This window comes from Dromiciops gliroides, chromosome 6 (genome assembly GCF_019393635.1).
Source record: "Dromiciops gliroides isolate mDroGli1 chromosome 6, mDroGli1.pri, whole genome shotgun sequence".
Classification (NCBI taxonomy): domain Eukaryota; kingdom Metazoa; phylum Chordata; class Mammalia; order Microbiotheria; family Microbiotheriidae; genus Dromiciops; species Dromiciops gliroides.
The window spans coordinates 121,845,407-121,850,708 of record NC_057866.1 but is presented as its reverse complement, the minus strand read 5'-3'; positions in this window follow the sequence as shown (position 1 = coordinate 121,850,708).

Below are 5,302 nucleotides of genomic sequence, written 5' to 3'. Positions count from 1 at the left end.
CCCGCCCCATGGCAAGACAACTCCTAAGCCCGCTGCCCCCCACACCCAGTTCTGGACTTGCCACTCTACCGGCCCACACCTGCAGGTTCCCTCAGCCAATGGGGAAGGACTGGGCGAGGTCTTAGCCCTGGCCACACCCCTTCCCACGTTAGGGGAGGGGAGGAGGGGAGGAGGGGAGGAGGGGTGGGGTGAGGAGGAGAGAGCTCATGGTCCTGGCCGGTAGAGTCCTCAACTGCGCTGTGGGTCACCTCATTGGCTGGAGATATCCTCAGGTCAATGGCTTTAAGGCGCCTGAGTCACGTCTAGGAGAGCTGTGGCCTCCTCTCTTTGTCTATCTTCTTTTAGTCAAACGAGAGGGGCGACCCTCAGGGAAAGCCCTAAGAAAGTTTGCAGATAATTCGCACTCCTTTTCTCTTCGGATAGACCAGAGGGCTTGACTGTGGGAAGGTAGTTTGTTTTTGTTTTTTTTAATTTTTAAACGTCTTGCATTGGCGGCTGTTATTTATTGGCTGTAGTATTTTGGGCTTTGAGGCTCCACTACTCTGAATACTAGGCTGGTTCTGGTGTTTTAGACCGAATACCTCCTTTTGTCCTTGGTTTATCCCCAACCCCAAGGATGAAGGACTTTATAAACAATTTTATTTTTATGTGTCATTTTTAATTTCTCAGCATCTACAGTTGAAAGTGACGATAGAAAGCAGTTAGTTAAATGAACTTACTTTGCAACTATGTTTTAGCTCTGCTTATGTTGATTAGATAATTTTTAAAAGGGAGGGGGGAACAGTTTTCATACTAGAATTCCATAGTGCCCGACTTCCTTTTTTTTTTAATTTTTAATTTATTTTTTAGACAAATGAAACCCAAAAGGTTAGGTGACTTAGCCAACATGTCAGTAAGGGAGCAGTCTAGGGTTTGAACCCATATCCCACTCATTCCAAGTTTAGTGCTTTTTTCACAATACCCCTGCTTTTTGTGACTTAAAATTCTCCAAAATAAACTTAATTTTCCACTGAAAACTATTACCATAATCGAAAATTGAAAACATCATAAATTCATAACAGGCCATAGGACATGTGATATGGATAGTTGATTAAATCAAGACTTTATTAGGTAGGGTATTTTTCATTAATTGTATTTTTTAAAATAAGGGAATCTGAATGTTTATAAAGGCTCTGTGCTTTGGCACTTAAGAATTGAGTAAAAACTAATTTTGCCACTCTTTGCACAGGAAGTGCTCTTAAATTTATTATGCAGTAGATGCATAAATCTTGTTTTTCTTGTTCTCAAGCTAATGGGGGAAGAATTAAGAGCAATTAGTCAAAGTAAATCTCTAAAGCACATACTTGCATACAGGTTTGTATCCCACCTTTCGAAAGTATAGAAGGGAAGTAAGGTGAAAAAAGATATAAAAAGTAAACTGGGCAGTAGTCTGAAAAATGTTTTGTGCCAACAGTTGAAAATCAGTTTCTAAAACTGAGCTGCTTATTTTATGAAGGTGTTTGTTATTATTTTGGATTCTGAAGGCAAACAGTAAATATTTGAGAACACAGAAGTAAGGTTTTATAACTAACTTCTAATCCAAAAAACAGGTCCTCCTTCATGGGAAAACAGATAAATTCATGAATTGTTGATGGATTCTTTGTCTCAGTGATTCCACCCTGGAAAAATTCCCCAAGGAAGTCAGTGACAGAGAGAAAAGTCTGGTTTGTGCCAAAATAGTCATAGCTCACTATTTGTGGTAGAAAAAAAAAAACAGAAACAAAGTGTATGCCCCTCTACTGTTGCCTGGCTGAACAAATTGTGTATGTGAATGTAACAGAATACTATTGAACTGTAAGAAATTACAAATATGAAGAATTTTGAGTAATATGGGACAGCATATGAATTATGCAAAACAAAGGAAGCAAGGCCAAGAGAAAAAAAATGCACCATGGCTATAATAAGTGAAAACATTAAAATGCAGCTTAATGCACATTAATTTCAATGAAAAATCATGGTTGAAGAGAACAAAGGATGAATTGAATGAAAAAAATGAAAAAATATTTCTCCTCTCACTGGAGCAATAAGGCTACTGAATGTTATTTAAATTAATGGTGTCAAAATCAGATGGAAAGGATGGGCCCACTAAACTTTACATAAAGAGCTTTTCAGGCTACATATTGGATTAGATCGAATATTTATAACATGGTATTATCTTTGTTTCATTGTAATTTTATTTATTTTGTTAAATATTTCCTAATTACATTTTAAATCTGCAACACATGGCACCTGGGAGTGTGGTTGGTCACTTAGGGCCTGAAGGCATTGTGTTTGACATGTCTGATTTACATTATCACATGTGGTCACTTTGCCTAGAAAGTTTGCTTAATTTTTCGGTGTGCATCATAGGAGATATTGGGAAATTACTATGATATGAGGGGAAAAAAGGCACTAAATTTTAAAATGTAAAAAAACAGAACATACATGTAGGTGCATGTGTGTGTTTATATATGTGTACGGATACATAAATACATATATATATAATATATATGTATGGATACATAAATACATGTGGGCAATATGCCCATGTGTGAATATACATGAGAACGCATATACAAACAGCCCTGATTCATGTCCCAGGGTCTCCCCTCAACATATCAAAATTTGGCTTATATAAGACAACTCTTAGCTGTCATGCAAAGGTTTAGATTGACAGTATCTGAATGCAAGTTAGGCTTTGTATCACTCTGGAGGTCTAAAAGTTGGTCATTGCCTTACAATTGTTGGCTGATTTAGGAACTAAAGAGAATCCATCTCATTTTTCCAATCATGTTTAGAATTTCTGTAGTTTAATATGGTAAATATGCTTTGCGTGATTGAACATATATAACCCATATCAAACTGCTTACTGTCTCAGGAAGGAGGGAAGTAAAGGAGGGAGAAAGAAAATTTGGAACTCAATTTTTAAAAAAATTAATGTTAAAAGTTGTCTTTGGGGGCAGCTACATGGCGCAGTGGTAAAGCACTGGCCCTGGATTCAGGAGTACCTGAGTTCAAATCCGGCCTCAGACACTTAACACTTACTAGCTGTGTGACCCTGGGCAAGTCACTTAACCCCAATTGCCTCACTAAAAAAAAAAGTTGCCTTTATATATAAATGGGGAGAAATACAATATTATTTAAAAAAAGAATTTCTATAATCTGATGCTAATTTACCAATGGAAATAAATGGATTATAGCTTTTTAAAACTACTTAGCTTAAGAAAAAAATCACAAGCCAAAGATGAATTCATGCTTTCAAAATATAAATAATAAAATTAAATAAGGACAATATGTTTTCAGATTCTGTACTCTCCCCCCACACACTCCTATTTAATTCTCTAAATATGTAAAAGGCAAGTTTTATTTTTGTTGTTGTTGCATCTGTCATGGATTTATATTAGGAGAATTTTGGGATGAACATCCCATTACTTGCTGTCGGGGTATATTTCTCATTATTACAAGCATGTTAACAGCCTTGTTGCCTCTGCTTCTCATGGGCTGAATCCTGAAATAAAAAAACAACAACAATACACACACATAAAAAAACAAAAAAAGAAAAGGAAGAGGCTGGCATTGACTGGTTTAGCCAAAGTTCTCAGATTTAGAAACAAGAATTTCAAACACTTAATGATTTCAGACTCAAAGAAACCCTACTCCCCCAACTAAATATAGTCATTAAGTTGCAAGTACAATACAGTCAATGTCATGCTAATAAGAATTTATAATTAGTTTTAATCAGATTGTGAAAGATTACAGCATGCTGACAAAAGCAAGACATACACACAGATTAAAACTGGCCTACTAAACAGATAATCCAGCATTGCTATATTTTTTTCTGTCAGTCAAGGTTACTTATTAGTATCCTGGATATCACAGGGGAAAGAAAACCAGATATTATCAGGTCAAACAAAATTTATAGGAAAAATTTTTAAAACTAATAGTTCCTTCAAAGGAAAATATCCTATTATGTACATTTTCAGTGAAAGCACAAAATGAAGTTTCCCAAAAGGAATAAAGTTTAACAATATATCTGCCACTATTTGAGTTCGCATCCTATACAGGAGTAACAATTTATCATTAATAGTTACTAAGTACTCTGCAATCATATAGCATTTTCAGATTTACATCCTGAGAACACAAAAGAATAATTTGACTTGGCCATGTGTCCTCAACTTTTAACAAGGATCATGGAGTGAATTATATTTAAAAATATAAGAATATTGAAAAATAAAAAAAATAAGAATATTGGCTATAACAATCATATATAGACAATGAAGTACTCAGCAAAGAAAGTTTTTTTTTAATGGCCTATGCAGCTCTCTTCTATTTCTGAAGGGACAGTGGTAGAAGAATCAGAGAGGGCAGAGAATGCTAAGAATCATGTAGTTTATACTTTAATATGATATGCCATTCTAATAGTAGTACTCAAAATGTGATATCCTTGACTACCAACCACTAAGTACCCGTAATAGTTGAAGGAACTGAATCATTTCAATCTTGACTTTCTATAAAGGAATCCAGAAGGAAGAAGGAAGTTGCAGTGAAATGGCTAGACAGCTCACAAGTATGACTTAGAGAGCCAATAAAATGAATTGGCAAAGTGGGTTTTTATCATATACACCCAAGCTATGAGAAATATTATTTCATTGGACATTTGTTCATTATATATTGCAATACTAAATGGTAAGTATTTACAAAAAAGATCACAGTGAAAATTATTACAGCTTGATCACTGATATCAGATGCTGAGGATGGAGTGGCAGAGAAGTTCTATGAACAACTTAATAAGACCATTCAAAACAAATCAAAATACACTGATAATTGGTGACTTCAATGCAAAACCAAGGCAAAGATAGGGAGAACTATGGGTAGAAATATGGTGCAGAGAAAGAAATGAACAAGGCAAAGACTTTAGGTTATGCAGAAAGGTTACACTTCTATATTATGAATATTTCCTTAAAAAATGAATTGGTAAGTGCTAGAGATGGTGAGCACTAAATAACATCACAAAGAATGACTGCTCAGAACCAGAAGAAGATTGTGCACAGTGATGGCATTATTGTTCTATGAGCAATTGTGAATGACTTAACTACTCTCAGCAATACAATGATCCAAGACAATCCCAAATGACTAACAATGAAGCATACTATCCCCCTCCAGAGAAAGAACTGATATTGATTGAACACAGACTGTAGCATGCTATTTTGTGTTTTTTTTTTACTTGAGTCTTTCTATTTAAAATTACTAATATGGTAATGTTTTACATAACCATTTTTTAAAA